Below are 24,152 nucleotides of genomic sequence, written 5' to 3' on the forward strand. Positions count from 1 at the left end.
AAGCGCATGGTTGTATCGTCTTAAGTAGAGTTAGTTTACTGGCAAATACACAGTCTAGAAACTATTACAAAACGAAACAAAACCACTTGATAAGCACCTACCCGAGTAATGACCAATCAGCTATTTTTCAGGTAGGTAGGTCGGTGCGGTTTAACGTGTCTCGGGTAATCCCTCTATCCCAGTACACAAAATTAAAATAGCTTTCCAACAAATCCGTCGCATGCAACATCATAGATGACTTGGTGGAAGGAATCTCTCATGTAAGCCTTTTCAGAGAGAAGATGATTTTGAACAATTTTCTCAACTTTGGCAAATGTAAAAAAACATGTCAAGAGAGGCAAAACGCAGGAGCCTTTGCCTCTCTTGGCATGTTTTTTAAGTTGAGAAAATTGTTCAAAATCATTTTTGAACGGCCTTGTTTTGTCAAAAATTTGTTGCGACGAACATCGCATGGAAAGGGTCCCTTTTTTAATGTTTGAATATTGTCGTGGGTGAAAAGGGAGATTGGTTATCTCTTCGCAGAGATGAGTCATCCGCTCCTTGGACAACGCTGCGATCGTGGTGAAGAAATTATCGGGAGAAGTCCGCTCTAAGAAAGATACGCAGATGCGCAGTCCGGAAGGGGAGTAATTCGCGCGACGGTATAAAACGCTGCCCCGAATCTGCGTTAGATGAGTCTCCATCGGTGAGAGCTCCCGGAGCTGGGCTCCGTTAGAGGAGTTCCCTGGTTTCCCTAGAGGTCTTCAGACGCTTCTCCAACTTTTGGTAATGGTTATCCTTTTTTGTTCGAGTTAAACCATTGTTTAGAATTTAAGTCATCACTTATTGTATTCGTTTGTTCTTGTTCTAATACAACTCGTGTGACAATATATAGAAATCTGATATCAGAGGGAAGCGAAACATTTAAAAATGAGGTAAGCCAGATATTTAAAGAAGGGCAGCATTAGCTGCGCAAACTGTCTAAGATGGTCAATTAATGTGTATTAATGTATATTAAGGTTTATAATACAAAGAGGAATTGATTCAGGTTTCCTTTATTTGTATAGTACATTTTTTTAATTTTTAATACAGAAGAAAACAGCGCGCAAAAACAGTCACAAGCGACTACTTTCCCCATTGTTAACAACGTTATGGAGGGAATGTTATGACTGATCCGGGTAGTCAGCGCCCCGAATGCCCCAAAATTTGTACGCGGAAATAGCAGACGAACAGCCCAAAACAGGCCTAGCAGACGACAATTCTGGGACCTCTAATGTTAGACCATGCCAGAAGTATCAAACATTTTATTTTCAAACGTTTCGACACTTTTTTACGTATCCCTGAATTTTACAGGTAAAACCCTTTGAATTTCAAGATTATTATATCTCTTGTCAAAATTTCATAAGTTAAAACCTTCGATTTTCAAGGATTTGTAACCTTATATTTTGTTAGGATGCTTTCGCTTTCGGACTCAAATATTTTTCGACGTTTTTGAAGAGAACAGCATCCATTAAAGTGACAATTTAGGTAATAAAAGTTCGAAAATTACTTTCATTTACTCAAATAGGGTCTTGTGTGGTAATACCAGTTAAAAATTTAAAAACGATTAATGAGAATCTGTAAATTTTAAGAATTGTTGCTTTTTTAAAGGTTAGTTGTTTTTAGATTCAACTTCTGTTGAGCATCTGCAAAGGTCTTCCCATACCATTCCATAACCCATAACGTAAGTGCAAGTCGTGTGTTTTCCTGTGCATTTGCGAGCTTGATCGGATTCCCAGTTTTCTTCCATAATAGGGTAAATATTATTTTGTTTCGGCGCGCTTGGTTGAGCTGTGCGTGATTGTGTGGGTCTTTCCATGGTAAGAGGTGTAGGAGCCGTCATCCTAGTGAATGGTTGTTCTATTATTTCTTCTGGTGGTTGAGTGCTTGAATTTGTGATCATTGCAGTTAATTCGTGTGCTTCTTCCCTATTGATTCCGTATCGTCTTAATCTTCTAGTTTGGCGAATTTTTTCCATGATTCTTGTGAAAGGGTCACAAATGATCAATATGCGTAGGCATATGATGAATACAATGAATCCGATAATAGATAGGATAAGAATTTTTAATGTGTCGAACCATGAGAACATGGTTCCTATCTGATTATCCTGTTTTTCTGACATCACTATGTCAGAAACTGATTTTGAATTTCATTCTTGCATTAGGCCTACTAAATCGTTTAGGATATTCAATTGCTCCATTTTCATTGTTTCATGCGCTGGATGGCTCTTCAAACTGTAGTCGAAATCATTCAAGTGCAATTCTTCGAACTCTGTGATAAGGTCTAAGTTCGGCATGTGAATGCTTGCTTTTTGTTTTACCCACTCTCCGTCTGTTGAATTATGTTCCCATGTGTGATGGAATCCATTTAAATTTACCAAATCAGTTTTCCAAAAGCAATCGGAATATTGATGTATAGACCATCCATCTACTCCAATTGTGCAGTTTTTATCTTCATAGGTAAAGAATGGTTGAAATCCACATTTGGATTCTTTTGCGGAGATGAAAATCCGTTTTGTTTCACATTGTTGAAGTGTCATCACTTGTCCGAAGCCTTGCAGTCTCGTACAGATGGGTAATCCAAGTGCTGAAGCAGCAAGAATTACGTTACTTTGAGCTAGAATCACCGCTTGAGTTTTCTTTATCGTTGATAGTTGACAATATACGTCGCGGATTTTTTTTGCAAGTTTGTTTTCGTGTTCTGTTTCTATACTTATTTTATATTGCTCATGCATTTTTGAAATTTCGAATTTAATATTGTCACCGAATTCTTCTATATTTTGGGGTAGACCGCTTTCTGTTTCATCTTTTATTGCTACCTCCGGTACTTGTTCTAGTGTTAAAGATGCTGCCTCGGGTATTTCTTGCTGATCTGTTTGTTCAGTGTCATCAATAATTTCCATTGTTGCATCTTCCGTAATGGTGTGATTTTTCGTGACTGGAGGATCTTCTATTTTTTCAGTTGTTGTGTTATTTGTTGTTGAATTGCTTATTAATTCAGTTGTTGTTGTCATCGCCATAGTTGTGGTTGATGACAGTGCAGTGGACGTGGTTTCAGTTGTAGTTGATGGCAATGTAGGTTCAGTACTTGGAGTTGTAGGACTAGTGGTTGTAGTTGTTGGCTTAGTAGTTGTAGTTGTAGGCTTTGTTGTTGTAGTTGTAGGCTTTGTTGTTGTAGTTGTAGCAGTTGTAGTAGTAGGCTTATTTGTTAACTTGTAGGTTTTGTTGTTGTAGTTGTAGGCTTGGTTGTGGTAGTCGTAGGCTTAGTTGTGGTAGTCGTAGGCTTAGTTGTGGTAGTCGTAGGCTTAGTTGTGGTAGTCGTTGGCTTAGTAGTTGTTGTAGGCCTAGTTGTCGGTGGAGTGCTTTTAACGGTCGTTTTTATGGCTGTTGTGGCTATTGTTGTTTTAATTGTGGTTGTGCTTAATTTTGTAGTCGGTTTTACTGTCGTTGTGGTGCTTGAAGTAGATGAGATAGATTTTTGTGTGGTGGGCGTGGTTAAGTTTTCGTTGTTTGCTTTACTTTCTTTTTTGAGAAGAGGGGGTATAAGTGGGAGTTGTGTTCCGTCCAATGATTGTTGAGTATGAAGCGCTATAATGGCTGCTGCTGAAAGCGTCCGTATTTGGTGCGGGTTTCGATATTCGAAGTTAAACTGTTGTTTTCTACTTGAACCGTGGCAATGTCCTAAACTCAGACGTCCTACTTTTAGTGTAAGACATTTTCTGTCTGACGCCGGTGAATGTAGGCCAGTTCTGTCTGTTGCCATGAGCTGTCCTGTGTGTTCGAAAGTGCCCCAAATTGAACTGGTGTTGGCGCATTCCTGTAGAATAAGCATCGTGGTGTTTGCCTTGACGCAAGCATTAGTGTTGAACGGTCTAATGGTGAAATCAGACGTATACTCGAAAAGCTTGGCCTTTGTTAGTTGCTTTACTGCAGTTTCCTACGGATAGTTGTAATTGCACCAGGGGATCGTTACTTGTGATAAATGTTTTTAGTTCTTCTTGACATTTTGTCCAATCTGTGTCACAATATTCCATGGTTAGTTGTTTTTCAAGCCCATGATGTGTGACACATTTCCCGTTTGCATATTGTCCATTTTTCAACAATCCCAAGGCAATCATGTCCCAGATGATGTTTCCACTGCCGTGATTTGCTTTCAAGATACCGCCAAATATGGGTGAGTTGATTGTGGTTGTAAATGCTCTTCGTTGTTCTAATCGGACTTCTTGAATATCCTGCAATGTTACGTCGGGAAAATTTTCTATAACATCCGGATTAGTATTTATTGTTTGAAAGAACCACTGCTGATTTTTCCTGGTATCTCCTTCCAAAGCACACTTTTCCAATTTTAAGATTTCGTCGACCCCTACGGTAAGACACATTTCTGATTCTTGGGAAATTAGGTAGCTGTTTTCTTTTTCTAAAATCCATCTCGTTGATTCCTCTGAACAGGCTGCAGCAAATACGTAGTCGTGTGTTGTCTCCGTGATGCAGATATGAGTATTTTGTACGCGTATCGTTTGATCGACAATGCACTCAAATTTCGATCCTGATGGGAGAGGGTCGTCAGTTGAAAGTTGACTGTACGTCGTCAAAGGGTTTCTGCTTCCGGACTTCTAAGTAATGTATATTGTTGCATCCTTTTGTACGATTTTTCCATCTTCCTTGATTATCTTTGGTCTTCTGTGTGCCAATCTTAGAGTTCCCCAGGCGTATGAAATACTGTAGAGGCGAATCCCAAGTTGTTCGTCCTTGACTTGGGTGTCGAAAAGAAAGTGCACTTCTTGAAGAAGAGAACGTTGTGGTCTGGATTTGTACAACTCTCTAGTCTTCACACACGGATGTGGCAAGGTTGGTATTTTTAAGGCATGTTGCGATTGTGTTCTTGAACATTTCATAAAAAATTTTTGTTGTTTCTGCAGGAAACGTCAAGTACGTTAGAGGGATTCCAGCCACTTTATATCCTATTGGTACGATGTCCTTATCTGGTTTGTTAAGAAAAGATATTTCAATCTGCCGACTGGTGTCGTAAAGGCGGCTGGAGTTATCCGACTCTGGTTCTCGAGGAATTTCCAGGTATCCTTTTCCTTTTAATAACGTCTGAGTGTATGAACTGTTGGTTGTTCTTTTTTCCCCACACGATTGTATTTTGTTTTTGGATGAATTGTCCTTCCTGTTGGGTGGTGTTTAGTAATCCGAAAGGGCTTTCGATTGGACTATCTAGTTTCTCCTGACGTAGCGTGATCTGTGTCCCTATACAGTTGAGTGTTTGGTATTCCTTGATGGCGTACCATTTACCTTCTCCTGTAGGAGTGGCTGTGAAACTGAGTCCCGTCGGTCCGGTTTGCATGTTATTTTCGCCACATTTTTTATCGTTGACCATCCGCCAGCATTCCAAAGGGGTGATTAGTATTGTTTCTTGGGAGTAGACTGTATCGAAGGATCCCATCCAGAACGATCCGGTTATTTTCTTTGTTTTAGTCCATTGTCAACAAGTCCATCCTTTCCAAGTGGCTGCTGGTTTTTGCTTGGTTACTAAGGTGTAAGTAGTTGGTATCCTTGGTAAGTGTTGTGTTTCTGGTTTTTCATTGTCACAGTAGTAAGGCAATTCGAAGTCTAGGATTCCTCGTATTTTCATGTTGTTACAATCGCAGACGGATGCGTAGATAGGGTAAGAAAATGTTTAGTAATCCGGTCCTTGATATCGTCTTCTTAAGTGGTATTGGTGATTCGTTATAGGATCGTTTCGGTTTTGGTTACGGTAAAGGTTAGGTATTGTATGGTTTTTTGGTTCTCCTTCGTTCCTGCGTGGTTTGATGTTCGTCTTCACTGGATGTATCAGCTGCTGCTTCCTTGGTCGGCCTGGTCGGCGTTGGTGAATTGTTGGTTGTCGTTGGGCTTCAACATTTTCTGGTAGGTTTTGTAGTATTTCTTCTTCCTTAGTTGTTTCTTGTTTTCTTGGTATGTAAAGTTTGAGACGGTTGGTATGTACGATAGATTTAAGTTTTTTGTTTTCAGTGTGCTGGATCTCGTAGTTGATATCCGAGAAGCTTCTTGAAATTTGAAATGGTCCGTTCCATCAATTTATGAATTTTCCTGCTGCTGGTGGCGCCTTCAGTAATACGTAGTCACCTATGTTGTATTTAATAGTTTTCGTGGTTATGTCGTAGTATTTTTTCTGTCTTGTTTGGGATTTGAAGAGATGTTTTCTTGCCAGTTTTTAAGCTTTTTCCCATTGCTGTGAATACACCATACTAGTATCTTCATAGGTCTCGTATCTTCTGTTAATCTTGATATCATTGGGCATTATTGGTTCTCGTCCGAAGAATAAAAAGAATGGTGTTTCTTCAGTTGAAGCTTGTTTTGCTGTGTTGTAACCAAAAGTAACGAACGGAAGGTATTTGTCCTAGTTAGTAGGTTGGTCTGAGACATAATAAGCTAGCATGTCACAGAGAGTTCGATTGACCTCTCAACTAATCCATCAGTTTGTGGATGATAAGCCGTAGTCCTTATTTGTTTGACTTTGAATAGTTTACACACCTCTTGTATTAGACTGGATAGAAAGTTAGTACCTTGGTCTGTTAGAACTACTTCTGGAGATCCATATTTAGTAAATATTTTATTAACTAAAATCTTCGCAATTGTTTGGGCAGTTTGATTTCTCATTGGAACTGTAAAAACAAACCTACTGGCATAATCTGATATAACTAATATATATCTGTATCCCTTAGCGCTTTCTTGAATTGGGCCCACTATATCCATAGCGATCCTTTCCCATACTCCTCCAACTAAAGGCAAAGGGTGCAATGGTGCTTTACTTCCACCTACCGCTTTTCTCTTATTGCACATCAAACAACTTTTAACGTATTCTATTACGGAGGTACGCATGCATGGCCATGTGTACTGTCTTTGAAGTCTAGCCAACGTTTTTCCTACTCCTAAATGTCCTGCCAATATGTGATCGTGATTTTCCTTTAAAATTTGTGGCACCAGTCTTACTGGCGTTACAATTCTTCTTCTGGTATCTACTAATAATCCTTTTTCTTTTATTTTAAATTTATTTTTAACGTCCTTACTTGGATTGGCCTTTGCCATTTCATTTAATATTGTTCTGCAATACTCATCTTTGTGTTGGAGTTCTATCCATTTTTTCGTGTCCTTGGACTGATTACTTTCCGTTTCAAAAATTACTTGTTTTGTTCTAGTTTCCTTGGTTTCGTTTTTTACTTCTGGTTTCTCTTTTGTACCTATTGACCTTGTTTCTACTTTCGCTAGCGGCACTATTGGGGTGCGACTAAGTGTGTCAGCATTTTGGTGTGACTTTCCTGGTCGGTACCCAATAATGATATCAAATTCTTGGATCTTAAGAACCCATCGAGCTAATCTTCCTGCTGGTTCTGTCTTACTCATTAACCATTCTAAAGGTCTATGATCTGTAAATACGGTAAACTTACGCCCGTATAGGTACGTCCTAAACACGTCGATGGCGTGGATTATTGTGTATGCCTCTTTCTCTGTGGTTGACCACTTGGCCTCGTGATCGTTCAGATGTTTGGAGGTATAGGCTATGACGACTTCTACGTCGTCTGATTTACGAAGGTCCTGTCCGTCGGACTCCGCTAAATCCGCTGATTGAGGTGGAGGTTGTATTTGAGCCAAGACTGCTCCTATTCCATATCCTGAAGCATCCGTGTAGATGATAAATTCTCGAGAAAAATCCGGTTAACCTAGAACAGGTCTAGTGATGAGACAGTTCTTAATACAATCAAAGGCGTCCCTTTGTTCCTCCCCTCATTTCCATTCCGCTGACTTTCTAGTGAGCGCAGTTAGTGGATGGGCTTTATCAGCAAAAGCCCGAATGAATTTTCTGTAGTAGCTGGCTAGACCTAAAAATGAGCTCAATTCTTTTACGTTTTTGGGAGCGGGATACTTAATAATTGCGTCTAACTTTTTTGTACTTGGTGTTATTCCTTTTCCGGATACGATGTATCCTAAATAATCTAATTCTTCTTTAAAAAATTCACACTTCTTCCTTTTCAACTTTAAACCCGCTTGTTTAAGAAGTCTAAAAACTGCTTCCAAGTGTGTCACATGATCAGTAATTGAGTTACTGAACACTATGATGTCATCTAGGTAAACCAATGCGAACTTGTACAATACCGTTTTCAATATGTTATTCATTGCTCTTTGAAAAGTGCTGGGTGCATTTGTTAAACCAAATGGCATTCGATTAAATTCGTATTGGCCAAATTCACAAATGAAAGCTGTTTTGTGTTTATCACTTTCTTCTATTTCTATTTGCCAGTAGCCGCTTAGTAAGTCCAATGTAGAAAAATAAACTGATCCGCACAACGCGTCAATTGTGTCATCTATCCTAGGTAGAGGGTACTTATCCTTAACAGTCATTTTGTTCAAAGCTCTGTAGTCGATGCACATTCGCATTTCTCCATCTTTTTAGGTACCATAACTATGGCTGCAGCAAAAGGACTGTGGCTTTCTCTTATTATTTTGTTACTTAGCATTACCTCTATTTTAGTCTTAACAACAAGTTTTAGGGATTCGGGTGTTCTTCGCAGTCTTTGATTAATGGGAGCGTTATGGCCTATGTTGATGTGATGTTTCACTTGTATAGCTAGACCCAAGTCAGATTCTTGGTCTGCGAAAAGATCTTCGTGTTTCTTTAGTAAAATTTCAATTTTAGTTTGAATGTCTTCTGATACATTGAGTGCTTGTTCTTCTTTTTCAACAATCTTAGCTATCTGCTTAGTTTTATTATTAAAGTCTAATTGAGTGAAGGATTCTAAATTACGATAATATTGTTGTGTAAGATCTTCGTCTTCTCTATCAATCGGGATTAGTGGTATATGGATGCCTGCTTTGCTAAATGTTACGCTATAAATGGGCATGGTATTACTTCCAAAATTATGTTCTACTCCAAAGTGATCATAACATATTTGACGATTTCTAGTGTTAATCTTCACATTATTGTTAGATAAGAAATCTAATTCTAAGATGCATTGTTCATTTAAGTTTTTCATAACATAAAAGTGATGGTTAATAATATGATTATCATTGATAATAACTGAAAATTCAAATTTCCCTATCGATTTAAGTTCTTCCCCGACACCGTTCTAAAAATAGAATGATTCGCATTTTCTACTTGTTTTAGGTTCTCATTACAATCTAGAGTATCTAATATTTTACTGGATACTAAACTAGCTGCTGCGCCTGTGTCCACTAAAGCTATGATTTCCTTATTAAAAATTCTAACGGGAATACGTATCAGTTTTGGAATTTCTACTTCTACATCTGATCCTAAATTGTATGTTAGTTGGGAGTTACTGATTGGTTTAATGGTGTTTATCGGGGACCTTGGTTGTTGGTACGTGCCATATCTGTCCAACATTCTCTTGCAGTATGTCCTCTTCGGTTACACTTGTAGCAGGATATTTCTCGATTTTCAGTAGTTCGAGGGTTGTTGCCAGTTTGTTGTTGTTGCTGTAGATGTTGGTTGCTGTTATAACATGCTTGTTGTCTGTAGTTGTTTGGTCTGCCTTAGTTTCCTTGTCGGTTGGGGTAGTCGTTCCGATATGAGGGACGTTGGTGAGATGGAAATCTGGTTTGCCTGTATCCTGAAGGATTATAATTTCTTCGTCCTGACGAATTGTAATCTCTGCGGTAGGGCTGTTGTCTCTGTTTCTACTTAGACTTCTTTCTCGACTTGATTCTCGGCTGTTATGACTGTCAGCAAATCGCACTCGCGAATCACGTGATCTTGAGTAACGTTCACTTGGACGTGGTCTTCTGTTTTCGTATTGGTCAGTGGCAGCTATGGTAACGTCGTTTTCCTGTGAGGATCCACGTTTCGTATTAGTACATTTTAATTCTGACAGAGCCTCTGATAATTTTTGCTCAAGTAGTTGGATTTTATCGTCTTGTTGTTTTTCGTGATGCGTTATCCCGGCTATAACAGCTGACATCTCCTTGTCGTCTGTAGCTTCTTTTGTGTGTAGAATTTTTTCAGAAATGAAAAGTTGTTTACATAATGCGTCACAAGTCCTCTGTGTTTTCTGGCATTCGTAGATAAAGTTCTGCTTTATACTTTGGTAGCAATCCTTGTAGTAGGATTTTGCTTTTTCTGTGATCCCTCATCTTTTTCACTTTGTTTAGTAATTGCCCTTCAATAATAGTTTGGTTATGGTCAGCCCTTTCTTCTTTACCAGCGATGGTATCGTAAAGATTATTTAACCTTGACACAAAAGCTCTGCAGTTTTCTTCCGGTTTTTGAGTTAATTTTGAAAGTTTTTTCTCCAGCGTAGCTAAGTCGTAGGTGTCTTGAAATCTTGTTATTAGTGCTTCTTTCCAATCCTGGTAATTTAGATCATCGCCTTCCTCTTTAGCGTAGTTTTCATGCCATTCGAAGGCTTCGCCTTTCAATCGATCAGAAAAGAAACGTATCTTTTGATTGTCGTCCCATTCATTGTTTCGTGCTACGTGTTCGGCGCCGCGTAGCCACTCTGATATTAATTTATCAGTGCTTTTTCCTTTAAAGATTGGAATTGCCTTTTTGTCTTCTCTGGAGAATAGCTCTCCTAAGGCCTTCACTATTGGCTGAGTGAAGTACCTATTCACTTTCTTTGCGTCTTCGTCGTCCTGCTCAGTTGCTGGAATATCGTCATCCTTGGGATTTTTCTTGCGGGTATTCGCAAACGTTTTTCCGAAGCGTCCTCGTCTTTGTGTGTTACGCCCATGTCGACCTTCTTTTTAAGCTGCTGATTTACTTGCTCCAAATAGATGATTGTTTTGTTTAAGTGTTCTATTTGCGTTTTCAGGTTTTCTATTGTTTGTTCAAAATCGTTTGCTTGTTCTATTTCCAGCTCGTAGTGGAGTGACTTGTCTCCACTGTCTGTCGGCAAGGTCAGTTCGTTTATATCTCCCACTAGTTTGGTTATTTCTCCTGGTTCGTCCTCGTCTAGCCTTGAGTCGTTGGAGTTTTCAGTCTCGATGAATTTAATTTGAAGTTTTTTGTATTCTTTCACCCGGTTTTCTAGAAATATTATTTGATTTTCTTATCCTCGTACCCGATCTTGTAGTTCTTGAAGGTCTTTTTCAAGGTTCTTCGTCTTTGAAGTAAAATCTAGCAAGTTTTTCTTGAAATTGATTTTCTCTGTTGAAGCCTTGTCGAATTTGTCTGCAAAAACTTTTATCTCTTTCTGGAGCTGCTCTGCTGTTTCTGATACTTGTTTTATCTGGTTTTCCGCAGTGCTGGGTTTCTAGATAAGTCTGGTCTTCTCACCTTCAAGTTTGTTAATTATTTCTTGCCCTTCGGTCTCGACAGCTGCGTTGTTTTCCTCTTTTCTTTTGAGAAGATTCTGCAATTGGCTCTCGGTTGCTAAGGTGGCTTCAAGGTTTTGTTCTAGGTCGGTGATTCGGGAATTGGCTTTTTCAAGGGAGTTTTTCAGAGCCTCGTTGTTTTCTTGAAGTTGCTCTAACGAACTGCTTAAAGTGTATTTGGAACTTTTTGCCTTCTTTTTGTTACTCTCCAATTGTTTTTGCGCATTTGAAAGTTCAAATTTTAGCGTAGATATCCGCTTTTTATCTTCAATTAGTGCAATTACTGACTCTTTCTGCAATACACTGATGGTTCCGAACAAAAATTCTTTTTCTTTTCCGTGCAATGTGTGTAGCTTTTGGAGTAAACTATCGAGTGTTCTGGTGTTCCATCCTTGTGCGACTATATCGTCTTTGAGTGTTTTAGTAGCATTAGCAATGGTTTCTGTTGTTACACTATCTGTTACTTTTAAAGTTTGTTCTAGAAGGTAATAAGTGTAAAAATGCAGCGAATTTCGCGTCGCCTAACTTGCTTCTTGTTTCTGTGTTTGTAACTGTTGGATATTTTCAGTTGTTGAGATTGTCTGGTATGATTTACTTCTTTCTAAGTCTTGCTTAAATTCTAAGTCTATTAAGGTCTTCCAATGGTCCAAAAATTGTTCTCGATGGTGACTTAGGTTTGGGTCTTGGTCGTTTAAATCAGATTCTTGTAGTACGGGGTATAAAGGTAGTAGTGTGTTCTCGTTGAGAGCAGTCTTTTGTACAGGTGAATCAAACGGCATTCGCTTACCTCGATGATGTTCCGATGTCGGTTGCTTGAAGACTTGGTGATAGAAGCGTTGAATACTTGCAGCTAGCAAATGAAGCACAGATCAGAAACTTTTCTTCCAGAGTCTCGTTGTTATTCTTGCTGTCTCGTCGGGACCTCCAAATGTAATAGTTTCTAGACTGTGTATTTGCCAGTAAACTAACTCTACTTAAGACGATACAACCATGCGCTTATATACCACAAGATTGAAAGTTAAGAAGGGAGAGGTTTACAATAACTGTTACTTATATCATAAACTATTATCCGCAGGGAAGGTTGCATTCGTGACGACCTTCTTGCTGGGTGGGGCTGCTGTTGCTGGGAGGAGTTGCTGCGGTCTATTACATACTCTTTTAGTGTAACGCCATCGTTGTCTTGAATTTGCGTTGCTCCTGCTGCTGTGGCAGGTGCATCATCTGCTGCTTGTTCATTGCCACGGGATGTTGCCCGAAATTCTCGGGCGTGTGTTTTCCTTGCATCACGTACGAGCTGCTGTATTCTTCCTTCATTTAACTGTTCTCCCTTTTTTTGCAAAAGTCCTTGCGGCCACTGAAATGAAATGCAAACGATAAAAGTTTAATGTATAAAATCATTAAGAATTCCATGCATTAAAATTAAACTACCTCCGAAGACGGCTAATAGATTGAAAAGGCCAGCCATTCCGGGCCTGCTGTCTTTGCCCCTAGGCATCATTTTCCACTGCATTTTGTTGCTAACTTCCTTGGATACCAGAAAGTCCAGCATCAGATAAAACAGTTTGTTGACAGTTTTAACTGTTTTAAATTTCTCGACATAAAAGAAAACCTATATTAATGGTTCAAAAGAACAAAAAATAAATTGACGTCATTACTTATAACAAGCAAATCATTACCAGACTAATGGCTAAAGTGTTGTCCTGCAAAGAAAAATCAATTGCCTCCACTGCATTCGTGGATTTTACAGGCAATTCTTTAAAATGAGTGTCAATCACCGACTTATGATAGTCAAAATCCACTTCTGCCATTTTGTAGACTTCGACCTTACGAATTGCTTCAAATTTTTGGTCCAATGCCCCAAGCTTTTCAAGAATTAATGCAAGTGTGGCTGACATATTAGCTTCAATGGTACCAATGGCATTTTCTAGCGAGGTCACCCGTTCGATGGCATTAAGAAGACGGAACATCATAGATTGGTCGAAAGTCTTACCTAAACAAACCAAAAAGCAAAACATAATTTCCGACTTCAATGTTTTGTATCCTATATTATAGTCTAAAAATGATGTAGTCTAAACAATGATTAATCAAAATTTCACACTAGCCTGTTGTCCCATTGGTTTACGTATTGCCTGTCAGCCCATTTAATGAAGGCGATAAAGATGGGCATAGTTGATGCGTGTCTAAATTCATCATTGTTCCATGAAACTCTGGAGTTGCGCTCTGTTCACCCTGCTCCACCCAAGATGTTGGTTCAAGTGGAAAGATCATTTCTTCTACTTTATTTGGAGAAAACTAATTGTCATTGTTAAAAAAGGACAAATACATTACAAATCTACCATCATTGCTATCTTTGTCGACATTCCAGTTATCTGAGAGCAAAGGAAACACTGCCCGGGCGACAACAGCACTGATTCCACCACCAGCGTCAGGTAAGATTGACTGCCCTTCATCACCGTTGCCGATAACAGCAGCCGGAGCGTCTTTCACTTCTTTTACTTCACTTGCTTTTTTCCCTTTTTTTTTCCGGCTCATCCACTCCTGTATCATACACTTTTTTCTTTTTTACTCGATTTCCCCTTCCAAATGTTACGTCGTTGTCAGACTTTAGCAGATCTTCAAAAGTTTTACTGCCTTTCATGGCTGCAGACGCAGACTTATAGACCCTATCATGACTCCCTGAGAAGAGGAAAAAATTATTAATTGAGAAAGTAATGTAGCAATGCTTCATATAGCTATTTTGCTTTACCTGGCTTTGATGCGTTGAAAACTTGAACAACGTCGTACTCGAACCAAGAATTGGTTGGGTACCGAAATCTTTTAAATACATTACTTCTCCATTGACTTGGTTCTTGATTTTTCCCATTTGCAGAATGTGACCCAACCGGTGGGTACATCATAAACTTCATGCACTGTGAAAGCCAAGTAGTTGGCACGCAGCTGTAGTAAATTTTTTTTTTGAAATTTTCATCTGTTTCCACAGTTTTTACTAGGTAATACTTCATCGAAGTAAGATCATTTACGCTGTGTCCACTTGTATCCTCCAGCCTATGTGTGCCCATCCAGTGAACGTGTAATCTTCCTACCTAATATGAAGTACCATTTAAGGAATGAAATATATTTTCTCGTAAAGTCTTTTAGTTACAAAGTTATCATACCTGGAAAGCACCAGAGCTACCCACTTTACTATTTGATAGAGATTCCTCGTCGTTAGTTGGATCCAACACTTACTTACTTCACATTTCTCTTATCTTTTCCCTCCTATTTACACAAACTCAGCAACAGGAATATCCAATAGACATGCGTGAGAAATTATTATATAACAGACAGGAACATTTGATTTAATAAGCTTATAGAGTTGGCTAACGTCCGAAGTTGTCAGTTCGATGAAATTGTGAATAAAAATTGGACACGAACTAGTAACAGTTCTTGCATGGCGGCTTACGGAGTTTCGCCCGTTGTAGTTTTAGTTTTAATTTTTTCCATTGAAATTATCTTCCGTTCCATTCATAATTGGATTACGAAATTCCTTCGTTATCAGGTAATCTTGTAATTTTTATTTGACCTCGATATAGACTGTACTTTATTTATTATTAATTTTTTTGTAGACGTGTTTACTTTCTGTAGCAGACAAATGGATGTTGTAGAGGAAACTGGCGGGCTCATAAGGGAGCCCATAATAACAATCTGTGAATTAAGTGACTATGCACAGGGACTTGATGAAAAAGACAAACGACAGTATGTAGAAAAACTAGTTAAATGTGAAATAGATTGCCCTTTTTTTATTTCACAACAAATGTGGGTAGTGGAAGCCGTTGTTATCGAAAAACTGTGCCCTTCGTTATAATAATTAATTAATTAATTATAATGGGCAATGTATTTCACATGTATTTCACATTTTTTTTACTATCGTCAAGATTGCCTCAGATGTTTGGACTGAAAACCAATGTATCTCTATCGGAAGCCTGTGTTGGAGATATGAAATCACAACAATCTACTTGTCATTTACCTACAATATTACATATGGTATTTAAAGTTTAACATGTGTCTTGTGTTTAATATTTTTCTACTGTGACTCAGTGATATATTTTTCTAGGAAAAGGAGTGTGCCGAAGAAATAGAGGTCCATATTGATCTCCACCAGAATACTGCTGGTGCGGAATCTAGCAACATCCAAACCATGTTGAATCACCTTCAAGGTAGTAATGGCTATTTGGAAGAATATATTTAGAAAATCTATTTTTTAAAAATTAAATTTGTTTTTCAAACACCATGTAGATACTTGCACGACAGACAAACAGCATGCAAACGAAGATGTAGATTTTGATGCTTTTGAAGGCATACCTGTTATTAATCTTGCTGGTACTTCCTCGGTCCCAAACAACAAACCCTTGTCGTATAAAAGAATTTTATGCTATTGGGCTGCTCTTACTATGCAAAAGAAAAGTCATTTGACGTACTTGCTGGAGTTGCTGAAGGAACATAGGCCGCAAATAGATTTTGATACTTTGCCATCATCCGGAAAACAGTTGATGTTTATCGACGGCCGTGATATGCCGCAGCCATATACTACGACATTACAGTTAGCTAGGTAATGTTTATTGAGAATGTATTGCAGTGTTTTCATCGCAAGTACATTCATTGTATTATTTTATTTGTATTTAATACAGTACAAACAGTGTGAATCGAAAGAAACACCCACTGCCACCCGTCATTAATTTAGACAATGAAGGAAATGGAAGGTGCACTCACTTCGGTCTTGAAACTGCGCTGGCCGGAGACTAACCAGGAGTATATTTCCGCAATGCTGATTTATTCCAATATGCTGCTATTTTCAAAACAAATCCAAACGCCCTTCCACTATCTATCCAAAAAAAGGTACTTAATTTGGTTTTAGACTCATGTCACTGTTTCCTATTTCAGAGCTATCTCGTAGCAAAAAAAGGGATGCGTCTGGCCTGTTATAAACAAATTTTTGTTCCGTTACCGACATTGCAAATGTGACACTATTAATATGACTTTTTCTTCCATATTAGATTGATAAACTTCATGGCGGACCGGAAATTGAAGCTGAAAGGCGGCTTCTAAGAGGTGAAACCGCACGCTCGTTAATCAATAACGCAATTATCGTTCCACACTTCGAAGTTGATATGAGCTGTGATGGCGTCCAATTTTTAGACAATTCTGAGCAAGCCGAATGCATTCTCCTCTGTGTTATTGTACATTCAGTGAGTGAGTGTAGTGATCGCTCTCAAAGCAAACCAATCATCTTACAGAAACGATCCCCAATAATCGTTGGAGTGGCTCACTGTAAAGAAAAACCAGATGTGAATCTTTTTTTATCTGCTGTTATTGCAGAATTTAAAAGACTTGATCCAAATAACGACGACATTACTACTATCGGTCGCCAATTCACTGTCTCCCTTCGCTGTGTTATCGCAGATTGGCCAATGCGGTCATATTTAAAAAGAGTGAAAGGTCACTCCGGATACTGGAGCTGTGAGCGTTGTATACAACCTGGTGTTGCGTGTGAAATTAATTCCAATAACAAAAATAAGACAAAGAAGAAGAAAAAAACAATTCAGTTTCTCGAATTGGATGCCGCTCCTAGAAGTGATGAAGAGTTCCTGTCTTATTGCAAGTCCGATGATTGTCCCGATGAACACCTTAATGGTCATCACGATCTCAGTCCGTTTTTGGATTTGAATTTTCCGATGGTAACCGGTTTCGTTGTAGAACCAATGCATACCTTTTCCGCTGGATGCGTAGGGGGCAGATTTAAAGGCCTTGCATACAACTCAAACGAGAGTAAACTGAGTTCCTCACAACTAAAGCAAGTGGACCAAAGATTAAAACTTTTTGAAAAATGCAAACCTTTAGAATTTGAAAGACATGTAAGAAGCTTTAGCAAGAGCGCCAAGAAGTATAAGCATCACGAGATAAGAAACATGCTCATGTATATTTTTATTCCAGTATTTAGTGGAATTTTGCAAGAAGAGCACTTGGAAAATATTTTGTTACTGCAGTACGCCATGTTGCTGATCGGTGGTTTTGTTAACGAGCCCGTCTCCCAAGACAATTTAAGAGAATTATCTCGAGTGTTGAAGATGTATGTTCAACAACTAAAACAGTTTAACGATCCTATCCGACCGACTACTCACTTTGCGTCACAGTTACCAGAGAATGCTTTGGAATACGGCTGCGGAATAGAGGCATTGAGTGCGTTTGTTTTTGAAAATTTTTATAGGTTTTTCCGAAATATTCTTGCTTCGGGAAACTTACCGTTAGAGCAAATACGAAATAGGCTTTTAGAAAGATCAAAGTACTTGTTGCCGACTTCAGCTGACGGAATTATCATAAACTCTTCTATGCAATATGAAATTGAAATTAAGAAATTAGAAGTAAAGGCCAGTGGTCAAAAAATATTGGTTAAGTTTTCCGAATGGAAAGGAATTAAGAAAATGGTTTTCTCTGATTTTGTGCTGACTAATCGATTTCCGAACAATGTCTGTTTATTCAAAAATGGAAATGTTGTTGTTTGTTCTGATTTCATCGAATTTCCAAAGATGAGCGATAATTTTCTAGTTGTTGGTTTTTTATTTCAAACCAAAGAACATGCTTGTGTGAAGCCCTACTTATCAGCGAAGTACAACACATTTATTGTATCTAAGTTGGACGAGTGCATTGGTGAATGGAATATAAATAACTTACTTTGCAAAATGTATACTGTTCCTTATAAATTAACTGACTATGCCAAGTTGCCTGACATAACCCTGCCAAATGTTCCCAACAGGTGGTTTACTACACCTATTCGACACACCATTTTGTGATTCCTACAGACTTATTTTAATAAATATAACTCAATTGACTCTTAACTAATGAATACCTCATGAATCTTCTGATAATTCATCGTTGGTGTTGTTGTGTGTGGCAGGTTTGTAAACGAACACTATCTGCCTTAAGTTATTTTGCCTGTTGTCCGGTTTATTAAGTTGGTCGATTTATGTAACGTTCTGTGAGCGTCTTCGACCTTTGGCCGACTTTCCCTCTTCGTCGACGTGACGACTTCCTACTCCCTTTGTTCTTTCCCATCTTCTCCTTTGTAATTGGGGCAGTCTTACCCTCGGTGTGAAACCAGCCGGACTCAACAGTCTCTGGTGACATGTCTTTGTGTGGTAGTATTAGTGTCTACTTTGCTGGTACTGGAATGCCAACAAGCATGGCCAGGTGTGATCGATTGTGTCGTGTTGTGTAATTGCTGGTGCTGGAATGCCAACAAGCATGGCCAGGTCCGGACGGTCGTGGTAATACGACCGTTCGTGGTGCGCTGCGGTAATGCAGGCACCGGTGTGTTCGTGGTGCGCTGCGGTAATGCAGGCACCGGTTTAAACGCGGTAATGCGTTATTCAGACTGTGTGTGTGTCTGCTAAAGTCAGGAAATAGACCGAGCGGTTCTCAAAAGACACCCATCTAAGCTATTCCTTACCCTCATTTCTTAACATGGTGTCAGAAGTGGGATTCGGGCCTCTGAATGGTTGGTTTAATCTGACCGCCCGAAACCCTGCCAGTTTTAATTTGTTTATTTCATGTTGCTTTCTCCGTTTCATTTTATTTTGTTTTTCTTTTGAATTCTTAATTTCTAACCCGTTTTCTTAAATAACTTCTGAGATCCTCTTAACTCAAAAATGGCGGAAGATGTTTTTGCTTTTATTATGGAGATTGTTCGTGCCCAAAATGAGATGCTACAACAATTGCTGGCCCAAAATCAGCAACGAGCCCTTGACGCTGGTCCATCAATCCCAACTTAGCGTAGACAACGTGAAGAAGACGTACTTGACTTTGCGGGGACAGTTAACCAAGACAAACGCGGGCAACCCGATAACTGTTATTACTTGAATTATTTTTCGTTTTTTTTTATTTTTCTGTTTATTTCGGTTTTTCAGGGAAAAACTCGAGTCAGGAGAGGCCGTGTAACGTTCTGTGAGCGTCTTCGACCTTTGGCCGACTTTCCCTCTTCGTCGACGTGACGACTTCCTACTCCCTTTGTTCTTCCCCATCTTCTCCTTTGTAATTGGGCAGTCTTACCCTCGGTGTGAAACCAGCCGGACTCAACAGTCTCTGGTGTCATGTGTTTGTGTGATAGTTTTTGTGTCTACTTTGCTGGTGCTGGAATGCCAATAAGCATGGCCAGGTGTGATCGATTGTGTCGTGTTATGTAATTTCTGGTGCTGGAATGCCAACAAGCATGGCCAGGTCCGGACGGTCGTGGTAATACGACCGTTCGTGGTGCGCTGCGGTAATGCAGGCACCGGTGTGTTCGTGGTGCGCTGCGGTAATGCAGGCACCGGTTTAAACGCGGTAATGCGTTATTCAGACTGTGTGTGTGTCTGCTAAAGTCAGGAAATAGACCGAGCGGTTCTCAAAAGACACCCATCTAAGCTATTCCTTACCCTAATCTGCGCACCTTAAGGTGATTCAAAACGAATCAAGTTATATTGTCGGTGTATATAACAGGTATGAAACGCAGTTTACCTGGGTTGAAAAAATAAACTTGTTTACCGGAATTTTCCACAATTAATAAGCGTTTCATTCCAGTGTAAAACATATACATATATAAATATAAATAAATATATACAAAAATGTGTTGTTGGTGTGCTAAACCAATATTAAACGCAGGTAAAATATTTAGTCCCCATCGCAAAAAACGAAGGCCCATGCTGGTCTGTAAACTAGGGTTATCACAGTTTCAAACTGGTGCCATACACGCTGTAATATGTGCTTAAAGACGAAAGAAATATTCATTTGCGACACTAGTATGAAACGCATATTCACCGAGTAAGGCAAGAACACTGACAAGATGAATTTTTATGGTGCTCCACACTAGAGTAACACCCAAAAACTCCACTAGGGAACGTTTATATAAGAAAATATAATCGAGGCAAAGGGTAGAGGGAGTATCGGGTTTTGGTGGAGTTGAAAGATTATCTAGATTCTTGTTGCAGTGACCAGTGAGTGATAGATCCTAGTACTATATCTGCTTTATTATTTATATGTAATTGTTAATGTTTCAAAAGTTATATCGTTCAAAAATGTTTTACCTTTTTCTAAGTTATTAATGGTTTCCTTCAGCTCTCCATTGTCTGTTTCTAATTTTTGTATTTGTTGGTTTTTATAGAAATATAATGTTAAATATATATTGTTTATAGTTTATTAGTATAATTATTATATTTACCTTATTTATTTCTAATTCCTCTAATTGTTGTTTGTAATTTTCAATAGCAGCCTAATATCGAGTACAAATTATTTTCATTTTTGCTACACAGTATTGTAAGATTTCTTTACCTTATTTATTTCGTTTTCTTGTTTTATAGTTTTTGATTCAGATTGAAGTTTTAATATTTTGGCCACTAAAGATGTTTTTTTTTTACTAAGAAATTTTTTTTCTTCTGTTTTGGTCATTTTAAAAATTTGTTTGTAATTGTATTTTTGATGTTTTTGAATCTGTAGCAAATGACAGTAGTAGATAGTTTATCCAGTGTTGTGACTTTATATATATGATTATGTAATTTATAGTTTTCATGAATGATTCTTAGACTTTATTTACTTGTTAGTTATTTAAATAAATTTAGTTATACTTTATTTTTCAGAAAATGAAGTTATGGAATGTAAATTTTATATATAAAGATTTTAAAATATAACATGCAACAACGGATAATTTCAAGTTGAAGACGACAAATCATATACTTTGTATTTCATTCATTTTTTACAGTTTGCAGTGTGTACATCTATGTAATGGATAACACATATTTTTAAGGTTATATTTCATTGTTAATTTTTTGGTAATAGAGTAGTGGTATTAGAGTAATATTTATATTTGTTCGTTTTTTTATATATTATTTAGTTTACTAATTTAATTAATTAACTTAATTATACATTACTTTATAAAGTAATTATTAACTTAATAGATGTACTTTACTTTACTTATTTGCTGATATTTTAGTTTTCACTTAACTTATATTTGTTAATTTAATTGAATATTTATAGTATTTAATCTAATTATTTAACTTTACTTTATTACTTTACTCTTCCATTACTGTACCTACACAAAACCCCTATTTGTCCTCGCATAGCTCGGGCTTGGTCCCGCTTAGAAACTTAAGTATAGTTAAGTTAAGTTAATTTAGTTAAGTAAATTTGGTCGGGTAAAATAGACTTTTATCTTCATTTCAGTCTCGTATTAAAACGTCAACGGCCATACCACGCAGAAAAAACCTGGTCTCGTCAGCTCTCAGAAGTTAAGCTGCGTCGGGTCCCGTTAGTACCAAGAAGGGTGACCGCTTAGGAATATGGGATGTTATTGGCATCAAACCTTTTATACCAGCAAGAGTTTCGTAAATGAATCAAAGTTTTAGTTAAAACCATCTCGTAGTGAATTTTGATACTTTATTAAACGCCCTCTAGTGGTAAATTTTGTTATTTCATCTCGTACACACTGATAGCTATTTTTTTAAACACCAACAAGGGAAGTTTAAAGCGGTTCTTAACCAGCAGTGACTTTAACGAGGAATGTGAATTTCTATCTCATAGAATAATGGTGGCTCAACGAACACGATGGTTACCAGTCCAATATCCTTAATTATCGAAATCAATCGTCCTTGTGTAGGTTTCCAATTTTGGGAAATCATTCCGTGAGTGTATTCAATTCAGTCTCGTATTAAAATGTCAACGGACATACCACGCAGAAAAAACCTGGTCTCGTCAGTTTCCAGAAGTTGAGCTGCGTCGGGTCCCGTTAGTACCTAGAAGGGTGACCGCTTGGGAATATGGGATGCTATTGGCATCAAACCTTTTATAGCCAGCAAGAGTTTCGTAAACGAATCAAAATTTTAGTTAAAACCATTTCGTGGTGAAATTTTGATACTTTATTAAACGCCATTTAGTGGTAAATTTTGTTATTTCATCTCGTACACACTGATAGTTATTTTTTAAAACACCAACAAGGGAAGTTCAAAGCGGTTCTTAACATGCAGTGACTTTACCGATGAATGTGTTTTTTGACAGCTCCCGAAAAATCAACAATCTCTTATTTCTGCAAAGTTTTTCCTTTCAACTGCCCTTACTTTGTAGTTATCCCTAAGCAATATTATCTTTACTTTTTAAGTGAAGATAGTATTACTTTTGATTTCTGTAGAATCCTTTTCTTTTTTCCAACCCTATTACATCTATTCAAAATCAATGCCCACTACTTTCATCTTTTAATTTTCGTTCGTCAATGTATATTTTCTTCTCTTCTTAATTATTCTATTACATACCCAATTTCAAAATAATATTATTTTCACCAACAAAGTGAAATAGTATTATAATCCTCTTCAGCTTTCTTTCTTTCTGTTCCATCATCACACTTTTGCACACAAAAACAAACAACAAAAAAATATAATCTTTTTGCACAATTGTCAATTTATATTTTTTCATCTCACAATTAAACACAATCACCACAATCACCACAGTTTTCACACATCTCTATCATATATTAAAAAAAGAGCACATTATCTAGACATTTACAACAAAAATGGAAATAAAAAGGGAAAGAACCCTGTTTTTCAGCTTCAAAGAGGTTAATTTTGTTCCCCTAGAAATCGAAATACATAGTTGGTTTATGAAATTAAGTATTATCGACGACCAACTCACTGTCATAGACCTCCATTACCACACAAAAAATGTCGTAGCAAAGTTTAAAAACCAAAATCAATTTGAAAGCTTATTTAAAAGGCATTCCCAAGGAATACCTTTCGAGAAACATGGAAAGATACATATCATTCCCATATTTATGCCAGGAAGTCCTTGGAAAAAAATCAAAATTAAATACGTTCCGGACGAAATGGACACAAATCTTTTTTAAAAGGTTCTGGAGCCTTATGGGAAAATCAAGAAAGTAGAGTATGAGATTCAAGCATTAAATCTCCTCAAGACAAAAAGAGAAATGTTTACAATTGAGATGATTGTAAAAAAAATATTCCTTCCTTCATAACAGTAATGGATAAAAGATTTGCTGTGTCCTACCCAGGGCAAATCAAAACCTGTGCCAGATGTGATTCGGAAAATCATGAAGCTAGAGACTGTGATACTGGAAGGAAATCTTACAGTCAAGCAGTGGGAGGTAGCCCTGCAATCACATTGGCAATTGACACTCTGCAAGAAATTGTAAATGAGGCTGAGAGGGGTGTTGTAAAAAAACATTTTGAAGAAGAATCAGAAACAGAAAATATAAGTGAAACTTCGGAATCAGAAATAGAAGAAGAACGACGCAAAAAGAAAAGGGAAAGGAAAAAATCAGAGGATTCCTATAAAATTAAAAAAGATGATAAGTTAAAAAGATTGAAAAAGAGAATAAAACCTAATGTAAAAGCAGCAAGGGTATACCAAGGAGAACAGGAAAATGGGAATATCGCAGCAATTTTTTTGCTGCATGAAGAGAAGGTGATTTCTCCAACAGAAACCCAAATGAACAATGATTGGCCTGTTAGTACAACTGTAAAAGTTTCTAAACTGTGTATTTGCCAGTAAACTAACTCTACTTAAGACGATACAACCATGTGCTTGTATACCAAAAGATTGAAGGTTAAGAAGGGAGGGGTTTACAATAACTTTTACTTTTATCATTAACTATTATCCGCAGGGAAGGTTGCATTCGTGACGACTTTCTTGCTGGTAGGGGCTGCTGTTGCTAGGAGGAGTTGCTGCGGTCTATTACATTCCTTCCCCCTTCGGCAAGAAGAAATTGGCCCTCCAATTTTTCTCTTTGTCTTT

At 37.8% G+C, this 24,152-nt stretch overlaps 3 pseudogenes; all 3 read left to right on the top strand.

Moving 5' to 3' along the window:
• Positions 1 to 16,292: 16,292 nt before the first annotated feature.
• On the top strand, positions 16,293 to 17,051 carry LOC123467658 (annotated as a pseudogene).
• Positions 17,052 to 21,589: 4,538 nt separating this feature from the next.
• Positions 21,590 to 21,708, top strand: LOC123467696 (annotated as a pseudogene).
• A 358-nt stretch (positions 21,709 to 22,066) lies between these two features.
• On the top strand, positions 22,067 to 22,185 carry LOC123467697 (annotated as a pseudogene).
• The last annotated feature ends 1,967 nt before the right edge of the window (positions 22,186 to 24,152 follow it).

The sequence above is a fragment of the Daphnia magna genome, unplaced genomic scaffold (assembly GCF_020631705.1).
Source record: "Daphnia magna isolate NIES unplaced genomic scaffold, ASM2063170v1.1 Dm_contigs214, whole genome shotgun sequence".
NCBI lineage: Eukaryota > Metazoa > Arthropoda > Branchiopoda > Diplostraca > Daphniidae > Daphnia > Daphnia magna.